Here is a 20,224-nt window from a genome sequence, read left to right as displayed (position 1 = left end):
AAAAAATACACATTTTAGGTAATATAATCTGACTACTTTTTAATTACTTTTTATCTCGTTCATAACATAGATTTAAGTATAATTATTTTAGACTATATTGATCTGGAAATAAGAAAGAAAATACATCCCAATCTTTGTTATCAATTTCATGAAGTACATTAAATATTACCATAAGTTTTCCAAACTGCTGTTTGTGAAGGAGGTTTGTGAGTTGATGAAAAGATAATGAATAATTAAATAAATCATAACAATGTAAAATTAAAAATTTTATTGGGCAATAGATTAATCATGATTAATTGCATCCAAAATGAATATATATATATATATATATATATATATATATATATATATATATATATATATATATATATATATATATATATATATATATATATATATATATATATATATATATATACATACATACATACATATATACAGTGAGGAAAATAAGTATTTGAACACCCTGCTATTTTACAAGTTCTCCCACTTGGAAATAATGGAGGGGTCTGAAATTGTCATCATAGGTGATTGTCTACTGAGAGAGACATAATCCAAAATAAAAATCCAGAAATCACACCATATGATTTTTTAACTATTTATTTGTATGATACAGCTGCAAATAAGTATTTGAACACCTGTCTATCAGCTAGAATTCTGACCCTCAAAGACCTGTTAGTCTGCCTTTAAAATGTCCACCTCCACTCCATTTATTATCCTAAATTATATGTAGGCTACCTGTTTGAGGGTGTTAGCTGCATAAAGACACCCTTCCACCCCATACAATCAGTAAAAATCCAACTACTAACATGGCCAAGACCAAAGAGCTGTCCAAAGACACTAGAGATTAAATTGTACACCTCCACAAGGCTGGAAAGGGCCTCGGGGAAATTGCCAAGCAGCTTGGTGAAAAAAGGTCCACTGTTGGAGCAATCATTAGAAAATGGAAGAAGCTAAACATGACTGTCAATCTCCCTTGGACTGGGGCTCCATGCAAGATCTCACCTCATTGGGTCTCAATGATCCTAAGAAAGGAGAGAAATCAGCCCAGAACTACGCGTGAGGAGCTGGTCAATGACCTGAAAAGAGCTGGGACCACTGTTTCCAAGGTTACTGTTGGTAATACACTAACACGTCATGGTTTGAAATCATGCATGGCACAGAAGGTTCCCCTGCTTAAACCAGCACATGTCCAGGCCCGTCTTAAGTTTGCCAATGACCATTTGGATGATCCAGAGGAGTCATGGGAGAAAGTCATGTGGTCAGATGAGACCAAAATAGAACTTTTTGGTCATAATTCCACTAAACGTGTTTCGAGGAACAAGAATGATGAGTACCATCCCAAGAACACCATCCCTAATGTGAAGCATGGAGGTGGTAGCATCATGCTTTGGGGGTGTTTTTCTGAACATGGGACAGGGTGACTGCACTGTATTAAGGAAAGGATGACCAGGGCCATGTATTGCGAGATTTTGGGGAACAACCTCCGAGATCAGTTAGAGCATTGAAGATGGGTTGAGGCTCGGTCTTCCAACATAACAATGACCCGAAACGCACAGCCAGGATAACAAAGGAGTGGCTCTGTAAGAGGCATATCAAGGTTCTGGCGTGGCCTAGCCAGTCTCCAGCCCTAAACCCAATAGAGAATCTTTGGAGGGAGCTCAAACTCTGTTTCTCAGCGACAGGCCACAAACCAACTGATCTAGAGAAGATCTGTGTGGAGGAGTGGGCCAAAATCCCTCCTGCAGAGTGTGCATCCTGGTGAAAAACTAAAGGAAACATTTGACCTCTGTAATTGCAAACAAAGGCTACTGTACCAAATATTAACAATGATTTTCACAGGTGTTTAAATACTTATTTGCAGCTGTATCATACAAATAAATATTTTAAAAATCATACATTGTGATTTCTGGATTTTTTTTGTTTTTAGATTACGTCTCTCACAGTGGACATGCACCTACGATAATTTCAGACCTCTCCATGATTTCTAAGTGGGAGAACTTGCAAAATAGCAAGGTATTCAAATAATTATTTTCCTCAATATATATATATATATATATAAACCAAAATAAAACACTTGAACACAAAAAAATATATATTTCATATTTTATTTTATTTGTTTGCTTGAATGTCATGTGACCATCAGAGAACCATGAACATGCAAATGTGTTGGTATTTTTTTTAAATATTATCAGATTTCAGGGGGTACTGGAAGTAAGCTTTTTAGGTCAGTGTGGTTCAGCTGATAAAAAAAAAGTTTTCATACGTTTTCATCATAAACAAACATTAATAAACATGCAAATGACATTACACATTCAGGTTTGAAATATATTTTGGCCAAATTTCCATAATCAATAATTAGTGAAAGTCACTGATATGATAAAGACATGGTATTCATCATAATGTGCAATTAAGTCATCAATAAAAAAAGTAACTCTAATCTGATAATGAGTATTTTATTTTTAAATGTAATATTATCTAATTACAAGTCGTTAATTTTTGGAATCTAATTTCTGTAATCATTTAATACCTAGCACTTATCACTCACAGCAATTATTTGCTCATTTTGATGCTTAATGTTGTCAGTCCAAAATGAACCGAAGAAATATTGAGTTCAACGGTGCAGTCCGTGTGTATGATGCCAGACTGCGACACACACTAAAGGTAGACTGTAACCAAGGTGACAAGGCCAGGCAGGGGCAGCACAGCAACTGTCACAGCCCTTACATGTCCTGTAGTGGCAGCACCTAAAAAGCTACCAGTCACCACGTATCTTCAAACAACCTCTCCAACAGTCAGGAGCGATCCAGGCCTTGGTCAGGTGGAATAACCGAGTAGGACAAGAGAGATGATGCGTGGAGGAGAAAGCCTGTAGTTTGGCTTTCATGAGCAATTACGAGTTCAGCGTGGATTTCATTCCATATCTTCACCAAAAGGATCAACACAAGCCTACATCTCTCTGTTGTCTTTGTCAATCTTATTTACTGTTAAGTAGACCTCCACTTGCCTGGTCTCATTTGTTCATAGTTTTTCAGTTTTTTTCCATATTTCTCATAAAGAATTCAATAGGATCTGCATTTTAAAAAGCGCTAAAAACTTTGGAATGCCTCCGTGCCGCAACAGTAAAGAACACTGCTGACAGCTAGCGAAACATTATTTATCTCCTGTCACATCTTTAAATGCAGATAAAAGTCGGTTTGGATGAGAATAATAGCCTGTGTTCATTGTTCCTTCCTTTTGTTTTCCATTTCTCCGTATGTATTAAAAGCAGACAAAGAGCTCCACGCTTCTCCACAGTCACATGAAAGGTTGGATTATCACCATGACTTTGACAGGGGAAGCGTTCTAATGAAGAGACACTCTGGTGAGGGACTCTAAGTGTACGAGTGAGTGAGGATGAGAAGGGTTGTGTGCGAAGCCCTTCAAATACAGTCTGTCCATTTCATCATGCCTCCTTCTGGTGAGATTCATGAGTCTGAGAGGATTGTCGCTCAAAAACGGCTCAGTATTAAAACTCCACACTTAAAGTAAACCATTGGAAAATGTATCTCCCACTCAAAGCTGACATTAATTCACCCCCAAAAATCTGTCATTATTGACATGGATGATTTTTTTCTCCGTCAAACACAATAAGAGATGTTGTATGTCTGAGCTACTCATAACTACTGTATGAAAGTGAATAGTGACCAGGGGATTTTAAGCTTCAAAAAGCATCATTAATGCTCATATGACTATCATATAAGCTATCATTTGACTTTAGAATATGTGGAATATAGAGCATCAGTCATGTGGACCACATTCATGATGCTTTTATGGTGATTTTCTTGTATTTTGGGGGCCACATTTTTATGTAAACTAATCTTTCCAAACTTGCTGCTTGCTAAGATTGTGACTGTATATTATTATTTCAGCCTATATTATTACTCTATTAAGGCACTTTTTTGTGTAGTTCATCTCAATCCAATGAATTCATAAATGACTATATTCCATTTGTCAAGTTTTTACACTAGGCAAGCACATGTCTTTGCCATGCTTCCTCGCCCTGTGTGAGCACTGCACCATCTCTGCACAACTCAGTAATCGCTCTGTAAGCACTTTATCAAAAACGCTTGTTCTTTTGGTCTTTTTTCTGCTTTCTTGTTGTTTTGTTGTTCTGATTTCCCCCCCTCTCCTTTCCTTGTAAAGAAAAAGAACAGTCCTGACACTCATTAAAAAGAAAAAAAGGCAAAACATCAAGCAGGGAAAAGCGAGCCCGTCTCTGCTCAACCTGCGGTCACAAAGCCGTCATCCAGAAGGAGACAAGCTTGTTAGCCACCACCCCCCTCCATCTACCTTTCTCGCGCTTTCTTTATACTTTTTTATTCCTCACATATCATCCCACATGAACATAATCAATTATGGATCAAATATAAGACAGGCTTTAATTTAGTTTACCGTCACATCTTGCTTTAATTCTTATCTTCTTTACTGGGCTAAAGAGCAAAAAGCTCTAAAGCTCAACAGTGACATTTGTGAGTATAAAAACATCAAAAATGGTTGTGAGTAAAATCAGAGAAAAAGCACATTGGATTTAAGGTCATACATCGCAATAGCAGATTATGAAAAGCCATAGTTTTACAGTAAAATATGGATTTGGGGGCTATTATCTAGTTGTCTTTTTTGGAAGAACAACCAGGGTTTATATATCAAAAATCATAGAGACTGTCTCTGTGTGCGTATGTGTGTGTGTGTGTGTGTGTGTGTGTGTGTGTGTGTGTGTGTGTGTGTGTGTGTGTGTGTGTGTGTGTGTGTGTGTGTGTGTGTGTGTGTGTGTGTGTGTGTGTGTGTGTGTGTGTGTGTGTGTGTGTGTGTGTGTGTGTGTGTGTGTGTGTGTGTGGTACAGTACTTATCTCCCTTTCAGTTCTCCAGCTGTTTTGGTGTAGCCGGAGATAACACCATAACGTCACCCCATCTCATCCTCCTGCTGTCCCTCCTCCCTCTTTTCGTTCATCCTCCTATCCCCTCCATCAGTCTCTCATTCATAATTTATCAAGTAGGCTTTTTTTTCTGCAGACACAATCAGAGTGTGTGGCAGTGCAAACACTCTCTCCTGTTACCCGTTAGCCTCTTCCTACACCAGCAGGAAACAACTATCAATACAGACAGGAAGTGAGAGCAAGCACTGACCCTTAAATGACACCTTAGTCTCTCTCTCTCTCTCTCTCTCTCTCTCTCTCTCTCTCTCTCTCTCTCTCTCTCTCTCTCTCTCTCTCTCTCTCTCTCTCTCTCTCTCTCTCTCTCTCTCTCTCTTTTTCTTTCTGCTACTCAAAAACACACACTTATAAAACGAGGTGAATCTGTCACTAAGGATTTGATTTATTTTGAAAGCTGAAAACTCTCTCTCTGTCTCTCTCTTTACACCCTTCTGAAACACACACACACACACACACACACACACACACACACACACACACACACACACACACACACACACACACACACACACACACACACACACACACACACACACACACACACACACACAAACACAGGTGAGGTTGTCCTATAGGGTGTCACATAACCCTGAGCTGGATGGTTCTCCAGTACTGCTGTGTTTCCATTGGCCCTCTGTGCAGCAGCCTTGATGACTAAATAGGATGACAGTCAGGCTTTCAGTCAAGGTACAGTTACAGAACATTCATATCTTATAAAGTGAGATAGTCAACAGAAAATGGCACACTTCGATCACATGGTTTGTTCTATTAGACCGGTGGGTGATGTAATGTTCTGTGCAAGTTAAATCTGATATCTTCGTCATTTAAAAGAAAATTATTGATAACATCTTGGTAACACTTTATTTTACAGAGTCCTTGTTACACGTCACATGTACTAATAATAACAATATAGTATGTACCTTGTACAATGTACATGTTTTCAATTAATGATACTCAATATAATTACACTATAACAAGGACACCTTAAAATCTTTTTGGTAATACTTTATTTTACTGTGTCCTTGTTACATATGTAAAGTAATAACATTTTGCATAATCACATGCAACTAACCCTCAGCCAAATTCTGCCCTAACCCTAAAATAAGTACATATTATTAATTCATATTACTCAGTACTTAAATATATAATTAATCTGTAACAATGAAACCCTAGTAAAGTGTAACCAATCTTTAAGAGGAATGAGGAGACATTTTTCCGCCAGAATAGTAAAATATCATCTTCTTTTTCATAGAGACATCTCATCCTTTGCTCTCATGTGCAGCTGGTCCTGCATGGAAAAAAAGTTTTGTGTCATCTAAGGTAAAGAGGTAAAGGTGAAAAGTGTCCCAAATGTTTTGGTAAGTTGAAGCATTATGAGTTCCAAGCCCCTAATCCCCCCCCCCCCCAACCAAACTTTACACTTGGCACAATGCAGTCCGGCAAGTACCGTTCTTCTGGCAACTGCCAAACCCAGACTTGTCCATCGGATTGCCAGACAGAGAAGTGTGATTCATCACTCCAGAGAACACTTCTCCACTGCTCTAGAGCCCAGTGGTGGTGTGCTTTACAACACTTCATCCGACACGTTGCATTGCACTTGGTGATGTAAGGCTTGGATGCAGCTGCTCAGTCATGGAAACCCATTCCACAAAGCTCTCTACGAGCTGTTCTTGAGCTAATCAGAAGGCTACACAAAGTTTAGAGGTCCGTAGCTATTGACTCTGCTGAAAGTTGGCTTCTGCACACTTCTGAACACTGTGCGCCTCAGCATATGCTGACCTCGCTCTGTGATTTTACGTGGCCTACTACTTAGTTGCTTTTGTTCCCAACAGTTGGCCGCTGAATATTTAGGTAGGACATTTCACGAATTGACTTATTGCACAGGTGGCAACCTATCCCGGTACAATGCTTAAATTACACCTATGGCCATAGAAGCGATTGCAACACCTGAATTCAATGATTTGGAGAGGTGTCCCAATAATTTTGGTAATATAGGGTAGCTGTAGCCTACATGATTTAAATCCCAGTTAATTTCCTAAACAGCTTGATGTTTTCAGAAACATGCCCAATCACAAGGTAACAAACCGAGACACCTATGTATTTATTGCTCTCTCCCGCTGTGTGTGCATGTTCATAGAGAATTTTTTTTTTTTTTTTTTAATTAAGTTTAGTGATGTGACACACTAAGATTTTGTTGTGTGTAACCACTTAAGGCACAGCTGAGACAACGTCCAACTTAAGCACAACGGGGTGCAACAGGCCCCTGTTCCCCACTGAAGCTACTAGGCTAACAAAGCATCATCCCTGTGGGGGTCGTTAAAAAACAGCACCAAGGACTAATGCATGAGTGTATGTGTGTGTAAGTCTATGGTCTGTGGTGATTACTTCTTTCCGGTGGTTAAAGGGAGGGGGGGGGGGGGGGGGGGGAACTAATATTCATTTACCCTGCTCTCAGTCAGTACTGACAGTACAAGAGGGGAAGGAGAGAGGAGGGCTTGTCAATTAACTCTCACATCCTCAGGGATGATTGGTGACAGAGTAGTTGCAATAAATATACATCTATATACATCAACAGAGTAGAATGTATGCATCTTTAGTCTTGTTTTTTTATGTAATTAAAACTTTTATTTAGCAACAATGCTTTACTTTTTTTAATTGTAGTCTTTTTACTCATCAAATAATAATATCAAATAATAATGATAACAATAAATGTTTCTTGAGCAGAATTTTAGAATCATTCTGAAGCCTGGAGTAATGTCTGTGGAAAATTTTGCTTTGCCATCACATTAACATTACATTTGAACATAAAACATAGAAAACTGTTATCTTGAATTTAAATAATATTTCATATATGTATGTATGTACACTCACCTAAAGGATTATTAGGAACACCATAGTAATACGGTGTTTGACCCCCTTTCGCCTTCAGAACTGCTTTAATTCTACGTGGCATTGATTCAACAAGGTGCTGAAATTATTCTTTAGAAATGTTGGCCCATATTGATAGGATAGCATCTTCTGATAGAGATTTGTGGATGCACATCCAGGGCACGAAGCTCCCGTTCCACCACATCCCAAAGATGCTCTATTGGGTTGAGATCTGGTGACTGTGGGGGCCATTTTAGTACAGTCAACTCATTGTCATTTTCAAGAAACCAATTTGAAATGATTCGAGCTTTGTGACATGGTGCATTATTCTGCTGGAAGTAGCCATCAGAGGATGGGTACATGGTGGTCATAAAGGTGTGGACATGGTCAGAAATAACGCTCAGGTAGACCGTGGCATTTAAACGATGCTCAATTGGCACTAAGGGGCCTAAAGTGTGCTAAGAAAACATCCCCCACACCATTACACCACCACCAGCCTGCACTGTGGTAACAAGGCATGATGGATCCATGTTCTCATTCAGTTTACGCCAAATTCTGATTTAACCATCTGAATGTCTCAACAGAAATCGAGACTCATCAGACCAGGCAACTTTTTCAGTCTTCAACTGTCCAATTTTTGTGAGCTTGTGCAAATTGTAGCCTCTTTTTCCTATTTGTAGTGGAGATGAGTGGTACCCAGTGGGGTCTTCTGCTGTTGTAGCCCATCTGCCTCAAGTGGCCTCACAAATGCTTTGCTGCATACTTCGGTTGTAACGAGTGGTTATTTCAGTCAAAGTTGCTCTTCTATCAGCTTGAATCAGTCGGCCCATTCTCCTCTGACCTCTAGCATCAACAAGGCATTTTCACCCACAGAACTGCCGCATACTGGATGTTTTTCCCTTTTCACACCATTCTTTGTAAACCCTAGAAATGGTGTTCCGTAAAAATCCTAGTAACTAAGCAGACTGTGAAATACTCAAACCGGCCCGTCTGGCACCAACAACCACGCTCAAAATTGATTAAATCACCTTTCTTTCTCATTCTGCCATTCAGTTTGTAGTTCAGAAGATTGTATTGACCAGGACCACACCCCTAAATTCATTGATGCAACTGCCATGTGATTGGTTGATTAGATAATTGCATTAATGAGAAATTGAACAGGTGTTCCTAATAATCCTTTAGGTGAGTGTATGTATGTATGTATTTTCTGTTATCAAAAACGTACTGTGATTTTTATTTTTAAATATTATTACTTTAAACTTTACATTTAGATTATTACATTAGGAGTGTCATAAAAATATATATTGTTTATACAGTGGGGGCTCTCTTATGTAAGTGCTGTAATTTGGCCACAGACGTTGGAAGAGTATCAGAATGGGTTATTTTAATAACGGAGGGAATCAATCTGTTTTAGTGTAGTGATTAATTTTAGGGCAAAACTAGTTCACAAGCTAAATAAGAGTTACACAGACAGGGTTTGCTTATTGGCAGTGTCTCAATTCACTTTCTTTCTCTGTACTATAAGAAGTATCCTTTCTCTCTTTTCTGTCTCTCTCACCTAAACGTGCTGCAGCATTCCCAGAGGAGGATTTTCTGGGAGCGAGTTGCATGTCTTTCACCCATAAACGGACGGCTACAAAGATGCTGTCTCAGCATGGGCTGCCCCACAGCAAAAATCAAAATATCAATAACCTCTTATAGCATTAAGGAAAAATGCCTAAATCTTACGTGCTCTTTTTTTCCTCCTCTGTCTTTTTGCCAATATCACTCAACCACTTACACTTGGCACGAGCCCCGCTGGAGATTTTACGTACACATTAGACAGTCCTTCCTCTCTCTCTCTCTCTCTCTCTCTCTCTCTCTCTCTCTCTCTCTCTCTCTCTCTCTCTCTCTCTCTCTCTCTCTCTCTCTCTCTCTCTCTCTCTCTCTCTCTCTCTCTCTCTCTCTCTCTCTCTCTCTCTCTCTCTCTCTCTCTCTCTCTTTTTGTGCAGAACCATTTATTTGAACATGAAGTGTGGCTGGATAGGCTCGGAAATTGCAGCTTTAGACTCACAGAGGAAATAAAAACATACCTCTGTCTCTGAATTTTTTTCACCACTGAAAAGATTGTTAAAAAATTATTTGGTCTTTGAATGAAAAGGCCTGGGTTTGGATTGTAACAGGGGCAATTAAAACTAAACCTAAACTGAAATGTTGAATTTGTCAGAAGTTCAAAGCAATCAATCCTCTAATGTCCAAAAAATATTTAGCTAAACAGTTGTTTATGCTTGGAAACAGTCTTTGTATACTGAATAAAAAAAGCTTGAAAATGTTATTAAAATAAAAATACAAAAAAAAGAAGATTTCAGGTTCTTTTTTTAATCTTGATAGTGTATATACACCAAACAGGCATAACATTATGATATTCCTAATATTGTGTTGGTCCCCCTTTTGCTGCCAAAATAGCCCTGATCCATCGAGGCATGGACTCCACTGGACTCCTGAAGATGTTCTCTGGTATCTGGCATCAAAATGTTAGCAGCAGATCCTTTAGGTCCTGTAAGTTGCGAGGTGGGAGCTTCATGGATTGGACTTGTTTCATCCCACAGATGCTCGGTTTGATTGAGATTTAGGGAATTTAAAGGCCAAGTAAATACCTCCAACTTGTGTTTTTGTACTCCTCAAACAATTCCTGAACCATTTTTGCTTTGTGGCAGGGCGCATTATCCTGCTGAAAGCGGCCACAACCACCAGGGAATACTGTTTCCATGAAAGGGTGTACATGGTCTGCAACAATGCTTAGGTAGGTGCTTCCCAATGCTTCCCATAGTGCATCCGGGTGCCATGTGTTCCCCAGGTAACTGACACTCACGCACCCGGCCATCCACGAGATGTAAAAGAAAACGTGATACATCAGACCAAGCCATCTTCTTCCATTGTCTTTGGTCCAGTTCTGATGCTCACGGTGCCCACTGTTGGTGCTTTCGGCGGTGGACAAGGGTCAGCATGGGCACCCTGACTGGTCTGTACGTGGCTATGCAGCCCCATATTCAACAAACTGCGATGCACTGTGTATTCTGACACCTTTCTATCAGAACCAGCATTAACTTCTTCAGCAATCTGAGCTACAGTAGCTTGTCTTTTTGATAGGACCACACGGGCCATCATTCACTCCCCACGTGCATCAATGAGCCTTGGCCGCCCATGATCCTGTCACCGGTTCACCGCTGTTCCTTCCTTGGACCCCTTTTGATAGATACTGACCACTGGAGACTGGGAACACTCCACAAGAGCTGGAGTTTTGGAAATGCTCTGACCCAGTCGTCTAGCCATCACAATTTGGCCCTTGTCAAACTCGCTGAAATCCTTACGCTTGCCACTTTTCCTACTTCTAACACATCAACTTTAAGGACAAAATGTTTACTTGCTGCCTAACCGCCCAATTGCTGATTATTAATAGTTAGTAAGGTAGTTGTTAAGTTTATGTAATTAAAGATTAAGGGATGTAAAAATATGATCCTGCAGAATAAGGAAAAGTACTTCAAAAGTACTAATAAACAGCCAATATCCTAGTAAAATGCATACTAATAAACAGCTAACGAGAATTGGACCCTAAAGTGTTGTTATGTTAAATATAAAAGTGAGTATCTTGAAGCTCTAAAAATGCAGATTAGAACACACAGTCATACAGTTTTTAATTTTGTATCCCTCACCTGCAGTGGAACAATTAATAGTGTACCTAGGTAAGGTGAATTTAAAGCAAACAATACTTCTCATGGTTGCTTCTTGCTGACTCAGCTGATATTTCCTCCGCACTGGCGCCTGTCATTTCAGAGAATAGTACAACGGAACGTATAGAGCCTCTGAAGTGTCGCATGCTGGACAGCATCCTAATTTGATTTATAACTGGAAATAAAATGTTTTCATTTTACAAATGAAATCATGACATACAGTACTTTACTTTTACATTCAATAGGATATAGTGTGATCAACCATAACTGGCAGCTGGAAAAATTGAGCTAACACTTTACAATAGAGTCTCATTTGTTAACATTAGTTAATTAATGTAAACACTAATATGAACTAACAATGAGCAATACAACATTTTATTTTAATAATGAATTAGTAAATGTTTAAATTAACATTTACTAAGATTAATAAAGGCTGTATAAGTCTTGCTATTTCTTAGTTCATGTTAACTAAAGTAGTTAACTAATGTTAAAGGGATAGTTTACCCAAAAATGAAAATTCTGTCATCATGTAGTCATGCTCAAATCTGTATTAATTTCTTTGTTTTGATGAACACAAAGAAAGATATTTGGAACAATGTTTGTAACCAAGCAGATCTTGGCAGCTATTGACTACCATAGTATTTTTTCCCCCACTATATGGTAGTCAATGTGTACCGAGATCTGCTTGGTTACAAACATTCCAAATATCTTAGTTTGTGTTCAGCAGAAAAAAATACATTTATACATGTTTGGAACAACTTGTGGGTAAGTAAATGATGACAGAATTGTCATTTTTGGGTGAACTATCCTTTTAACTAATAAATGTTAACAAAATTGGTTTATTGGGTCTATTAACATTGGTCTTAACTTTGGTGGCATATGAGTTATCAGTGGAAAAACAAAGTAGTTCAGATTTCTACATTTTGATTATTAAGCCAAATTACTTGCAGTGATGAATCGCCAAGGAATATGCGTGAAGAAAGTAAATCTGGTCAGTTTTGATTTCAGGTTACCTTTAAGAGAAAGGGCATATGTGATATGAGAAGAAAAACCCAGATGAGATGTATGAGACTGACAAAGAGTAAGAGAAGGAGACCCAGGGTGAATGGTGGTAAAGCTGAATGATTGCTTGGTGAGAATTATTATTGATGATTCAGGCAATGTGAATTATTAACGAGAGAGGAAAAGCATCTCTGAATGTGTCTTTGACATTGGATACTGACAGAGATCGATGCCAGGGCCAAGAGAGAGAGAGAGAGAGGAGAGGATGGATAGAACAGAAGGGGTGGGTAAATCCTGAGCCTTGACACGAGAGGCACAGAGAATCATACAGAGCTTTATAGATATAATGTTTTATCAACTTCCTAAATATTTTTCTGACTCCTGACCTTTAAAGGGATATTTGGCTGAAAATGAATATGTTGTGATTATTTACTCACCCTCATTGCTGTTTCAAACCTGCATGACTTTCTTCTTTAGAATGCACATGGATAAACCACTGGAGCGTCAAAAAACTTAAGTTAAGGTAGTTAATACAACTATATATATTTTTTATATATATTTCAAGTCAACTGAAGCCATAACATAACTCTAGGTGATGAACAGACACAAGTTAAGGCAGTGATGACCACTGTGTTTGGAGGGAGGGAAACTACTGTAAATTTATAATCAGTACATTAAGAGGGATAAGTCACAAATATGTTCTCTCATATGCGTTATCAAGACAAAAGTTTAGAAAAATGTAGAAAAAAGTTGCACATTGGGCCTAGTTGTCACACATTTTGATTGGGGCAAATTATTGTAACCATTAAACCATTATAATATAGTTGCCTTCCACATTTTTGTGCAATAGTTTAGTACAATAGTTTTGTGTTGGAGCATTATTTTTCTTTTAAAGTTATAGCCTGTTTAACTTGCCGCATTTAGTGAAATGTCCATCTGTTGGTCAATATTTGTTTAATAAACGTTACTTTTTTCCTGGCTAAAAAAGGCGAAACGTTAAATAGATTTGTTGTTTTCAGATTGTACAGTACAGAAATTGACTTTCTAAAATATCCATTTGAGTAAATGTGACAAATCTCACATAATTAGATAACTATGAGCATTGGTATTGTTACATTTTCATATATTTTCCTATTCATTAAAGTATAGGTTTGTACATTTAAAACAAAAACTGCCACAGAATTAATACGAATGAATGAGAGAAAATATGCAGGTCTACAAGACAAATGTATGCGTTTTCTGTGCTGTACTGTATAAATGAGTGCAGATCAACACATCTTAATCTATTTGCACAGGAGATCTAGCTGTATCTATTTGTGCGTCTTTGCATGTGTCTATGGTTTTGTTGTCCAGGTGCACATCTGTCCTCAGGGTCAGAGGGTCAAAGTGAAGGGACAGATCCTCTGGGACAGTCTGCCACGGTCATTCAGCTATCCTGCCTCTTCTTTCTATCCTTTCCCTCTCTTTTCCGTCCACTCCATCCCCCGCCTGAGGACTGCTGTCATCCGGCGTGACACTAAGAGGGGACAGGGATCGCTTCCAATCACCCTCCATCAGCTTTTATTGCCATGATGACAGGCCGACAGGCTGATGGCGGTAAGCTGTCACCCCAGATTATCTGCACGCTGGAAACTGATGCTCTTCTAATGTCCAGAGAACATTAGAAATCCCAAATATACGTGTTCTCTCAATGTTTGGCAAGCTACTGACTAGACAGGAGTGTTGTGAGGTAGAACTTTTTTTTTTTAAGAATGAAAGATTTAGAATTTTACTCTTGATAATTCTAATTCTACATTATGCAATATACTTAAGTAAATGATAACATGTTTTCGGGTGAGCTATTTCTAGTCATCATTTACTTTCTCCATTTAAAAAAAAAAAACATGTATATCTTTTTTTCTACAGTGGAACACACACAAAAATATTTACAGAATGTTCAAGCTGCTGTTTTGCATACAATGAAATTTAATTGTGACCATTCATTTTAATGATTTTCGATTGAGTTTCTCTCACAAAGAGTGTTTATTATATATGAAGAAGTCTTGAAAGAAGACAGAAAAAGTACATATGTTGTACAACTTTCACGATGCATGTATGATGCTTTGTCTTTTTTGGAGCTTAACAGCACCTGGTCCCCATTACTCTCATTGTATGGAAAAGAAATTCAGCTAAACTTCTCGTTTTGTTATGCATACAAGGTCATACATGTTTGGAACAACATGACTGTGAATATATGTTGACTTTTTCTTTTTTCTTTTAGCTGAACTATTGCTTTAAGTGTCCATTCACATTGAACTGCGGTTGGTTGGTTACAGGCTGTCTTCATAGAAGGTATGATCCGTTGAGTGGCCATATGAAGACCATAAAAAAGCCTTTCTGCTATTGATGTGTCTTTACTGACATGGCCATAAAAATGACCCAATGACATGTTAGGGTTCAACATTCTCCAATAACATGCACTCACACAAACCCATTGCACAGTGTGTGTGCAGGGCACGAGGGTTAATAGTCTGTCTTTCTTTACAGCACATTACTGGCTGGACACTCTGTTAGCAGTGATGTGGAGGTCAATCGTACTTGTCCCCTCACATTACAGCCATGGGGTGACAGACAGAGACAAACACACTCTCACACTATTAGAGTGGAACAGCCTGCCCCGTGTCTCCTTCTGATGGGGGAATCACTCACAAGCAATCAGGGGAAACCCTCACCACCGGTTCAGTCACAGCCATTAGATGTGTGTGTGCTGGATTAGGAGTTACACTGAGAGAGACTGAATTCACAGAAGATATAGACAATATTTTTTATTTGCTCCTGATATTCCTAATGTATATAGACAGTTGCATATACAGTAACATAAAATATATCTATTTTGTATAGTGCTTTTCAAACTCTGTATTAATGCATGCGGTCTAACACTTTATAAGTATCATCTGTTAAAGGTGCACTATGTAGTATTTTTGCAGTAAAATATCCAAAAACCACTAGGCCAGTGTTATATATTTTGTTCAGTTGAGTACTTACAATATCCCAAATGTTTCCAACTATTTGTAAATTGTGAGAAAATTGCTATTTTAACTAAGGACCGGGACGTGTCAGCGTTTGAGGGAGTCGCCTGTCAATTGCATCATATCTGCGTTACCCTCAGTTTTATTTGGCAGAAGCGCTTTACTCTTAGCAGTGTGAATACGTCACAGCAGCGTCAAGCGAATACACAGAGTAACGTCATAACATCATTTTAAACACTCTTAAATGTACCTAATATGATAAACAGAGCTACTTTACCTTATAATCATGACCGGAAATGGGAAAATAGTGCAGGCGCCCGGCGACTGTGTCCCGCCCCTTCATAATAAAAGTCCCGGTGCTCGCGAGCCGTGTGATTGTTTAACATTCGCTCCAGCGGCCGTGCTCAGCTCCTCAACACTCGGTCCTGCTCTGCTTTACACTACAGTAACGTTAATAACCGCATTCATGAACATGATTTCTGCCCGAGTCCTATTTCCCACCGGCCGTGAGGTGAAGATCACATGTCCCAAGATACTGCGCTCACACTTGGAGTCATCAAATTGCACCTTTGTTTAGAATAGGCGCCCTCCAGTGGACGGAAAGTTGCATAGTGCACCTTTTATATTAGTTAATGTATTAAATAACATTAACTAACAATTGGTAATAGATTCTTACTGCATTTATTACCTTTGACTGAGGTTAACAGATACAACATTTGATCTTAAAAATATATTAGTAAATGTTGAAATTAACATGAACTAAGACTGAATGCTGTAGAAGTCTTGTTCATTGTTAAAGGAACTGTATGTAAGAAATTAATCATAAAATGGTCCTGATATGTCACTAGCCATATCATGTTCTTTTCAAATACTTATATCATTGAGAACAGGAGTCCAGCCAGGATATTGTCATTTAAAAGTTGTTGTGACAGCCCTCAACTGATGTTGATGTTGACATGTTGTGTTTTGGCCTGAAGCTCCACCCTCCACCCATCAACCAATCACAAAGTCAGTAGTGTTTCTGCATCCGGGTTGCCAGCTCAGCTCTAGTTACCACAGCTGCACCTAAAAACGTTCTTGCGGGACCCTGCAGTCTATCTGGCAACCTCGAGTTGTCACAGACATGCCAGGCTCGCACGTCACAGACACAGCGCACGCTCTCACCTGAGTACTGATCACCCACACCTGCAACCCATCATCACCACAATCCCCAGCAGCACAAAAGACACACACACTCAGTCACGTTCCGGTCTCATTTGTAAAAGTTAATAACCCTTCTGCTTACTTCAAGGACTCCTTCGATGTTACTTACCTATCTCCAGTGTCTACGTCCTAGTCTTCAGCGTTTTCCTGTGTCCAGCGTGTGTGTGTTCCGTGTCTCCATCACCAATCGCCTGAGCATCACAACCGCCATCTGTAAGTACACCCAGAGTATCAACCCAGAGAATCATCACCGGCAAATCTACACTTCAGTCAAGTTACTCACCTACTCACCTGTTCACTCTACTGGTCGCTCAATAAACCTGATTCACTTACCATCTTATCTCAGTAGCCTCTGTACCATAACACGAATCAGGGGGAAGGGGAGAGGGGATACACCACTTGATTGTGATTGCAGTATACCAGTTTTGGCCACAATCTTACATACACTTCCTTTAATTCGCAATTCATCATAACTAACATAGTTCACAAATGTTAACAAGTGAAACCTATTGTAAAGTTGCCTAATAATCTGATATAATTAAATTAAATTTGCTTGCAGAAGCTTGCAGAAGCTGTTCACAAACAATTAAAGAAGACTAGAAAAAAAATGCTGTCTGCTTTGGCCCCCTGACCAACTTTCAGGTGTCAGTCATGAACAGCTTTTAGTGTGTCCTAAATAGAGCTCTGTCTCTGTCAGTATGTACACCCAAGGGACCCTGAGCATCAAGAAGAGATGGAGAATTTAACTGTGTGTGTGTGTGTGTGTGTGTGTGTGTGTGTGTGTGTGTGTGTGTGTGTGTGTGTGTGTGTGTGTGTGTGTGTGTGTGTGTGTGTGTGTGTGTGTGTGTGTGTGTGTGTGTGTGTGTGTGTGTGTGTGTGTGTGTGTGTGTCTTCATTCTGTTCATTGATGCCAACAGAAGTGACATTGTCAGGCAATGTGACAGCTCTGTCCTCACTGAGTGTCTGTGTGTAAGTGTTTGTTTACATACGTCACACAGGCAGTATATGTCTATGTATGAGGGAAAAAAGAAAAAAAAACTGAATGATTTGATAAAGGAGCAAGAGAAAGTGTAATCTTTTCGGTATATAGAAATACCTCCTATTCTCCTGTCATTGTCCCCATGCATACTGACCTCTGTTTGATTAGAAATCCCTCGTTAAGACCCTGATGGATTGTTCCTCGTTTGGAGGCACTTTGCATATGCACCATTTGCCCTGTTTATGATGCATAAAGGCGGGGCCTTCCTCCACTCCGTCCCTAAAGTCAGCCATCAAGCCCCGCCCTCAACCATAAAGCCAAGGTTAATCCCTATCCCCCATCTCCCGCCTCCATCCATCACCATGGAAATCTTACCGTGGCAATGGACTGCTCTATTACATTTGACATGGGGAGTGGGATGCTAGGGAAGCGTCGCTCCATTGTCTCCCAAAGCACCCATAAAGGGCATTTAAGGAGCCTGTGCGAGCACATCTCTCAGCATGAGTTAAGCAGCACAGACTACAATTGCACATGGAGCTGTACAGGTGCACATTCATGGATTGACAATGGCAAATGGCAGACTGACGTCAAGTCAAAAGTTTTTCAACAATAATGTCTGCTCTTTTTTATAATGTCAGGTAAACCGACCCCTATAACAACAACAAACACAAGTATGCCATCCATTTCTGGCACACCATACCTACATCCTTGATTTAAAGGGGTGGTTTCGGGGGTTTTTTCTAGGCATGGATGCATTTATGGGGCGCAGTTTAACATGTATTAATACTTATTTTTTTAAATATATTTTACCTTTATTCCACACCGCTGTCTCCACTGTCCTTTGAATAGCTTGTTTGCTTCCTGCTTCCATGAAGCCCATCCCTCTGAAAAATGCAATGGTCTTAGATTGCTTAGATGGCCAAATGTAGTTTCATGTATTTTTATTGGCTGAAGTGCCAAGCACAGGTTGTCCTGAAACGCCACGCCCCTTACCATTATGGGCAGAAGTCACACCGCATGCAACCACCCATTTAATCTGACATTTACTTAAAAAGAAGCATCATTGTTATTATTCATTTATTTATTTATTCACTTAATTTTCAATACAATAATATTTCAATTCAAAACATAAGATCTATGGCCTTTCAGGTATAGAAAATAAAATCAATCATTTTGACATGACATTTGCAAATATAATACAAAAACAAATTACAAAGTGGACAAATAATCACTAAATTCATGTGGACAACAAACAATAATAATCATGCAGTTTATCTACATTTAGGACTTGAATTGCAAGGTGAAAAAAAAAATGTATTTGTATTTTTTATAAAAAATAAAAATAAAAAAAAATTCCATGGCAGCATGTGAACAACAATTAGGCAGGATGAATACTGTGGAACGAAAGACTCCATTACAACAGTTTAGTATGAAGATTTTTTTATCGATATAAACTAGACAGTTTTGTTCTACAGCAAATGTGAGAATATTTGTTCGAGAAAAACTTTTCATAATCCACTTAAAAGAACAGAAAATAAAGTATTATTATAAAAAAAAACATTATCTATATTGAGCAGTAATTTGGCAAAGAGTCATGTGGACAAGATATATTCTTGCTTTTATTTCTGGAGCAAGCTACAGAAACTTTTTCTCTGGTTCCATGTCACCTCGCCTCTTCATCGCTTTCTCTTTTTTCATTCTCCCCTTTCTCTACCTCTGTATCGACTAGCCATCAAATCTCCCATCCTCACAGCAGGCCATTTCTCCTTGTCTCAGCAGTCTACACCTCCCCCTCCATTACAGCTCATAATCTCATCTGAAAAGGCAAATGACCCTATGAAAGAGAGAGAGTGAGATGGTTGCGAACAGGAAGCATGTATGGAAAAAAGCACATAGCGCGGTCGTACAAAATGCGAGTAAAGCTCCTGAATATGCCTGGCTGTGGAGAGGCGAGCAGATGAGGAAATAGAGTGAAGAATTAGGATGGGGCAGGGAAATTGACCATGATATTATGTAGTAAATGCATTATTTTTGGAAACCACACATAACACTGTTTTATGCACTGAGGAATGAGCAAATATGTGACCTAAAATAACCCTATTTCATGACTATTTGACCTCTTATTGACTATGACTGCCACTTGGTCACTCTTATGCTAATCTGATGTAACCTTCAAGCTGTTATTATAATAGTGGGGGAATCTAATACTGCAGTCTGACTACAACCATCTCAACTTTTCCGGCTTATTTACTTTGTCTTTTTACCCATTACAAAGTTTTAGTACAAAGAAGACTTTAAAATAATTATTAATAATAACAACAATAGTAATACATGCACCTGTGTTCACAGTAAAAGCTTGCTTGTTTATTTATTTGAATGATGAAAATGGAGAATGAGTGAATTAATAGAAATTGAATATCAAATGAGCCAAAGAGATGGGCTGGCAAGCACTAGCAAGCCCCCCAGACACTGTACAAGTGG

The sequence above is a fragment of the Pseudorasbora parva genome, chromosome 12, assembly GCF_024679245.1.
Source record: "Pseudorasbora parva isolate DD20220531a chromosome 12, ASM2467924v1, whole genome shotgun sequence".
NCBI lineage: Eukaryota > Metazoa > Chordata > Actinopteri > Cypriniformes > Gobionidae > Pseudorasbora > Pseudorasbora parva.
Note: the sequence above shows the minus strand (reverse complement) of the source record.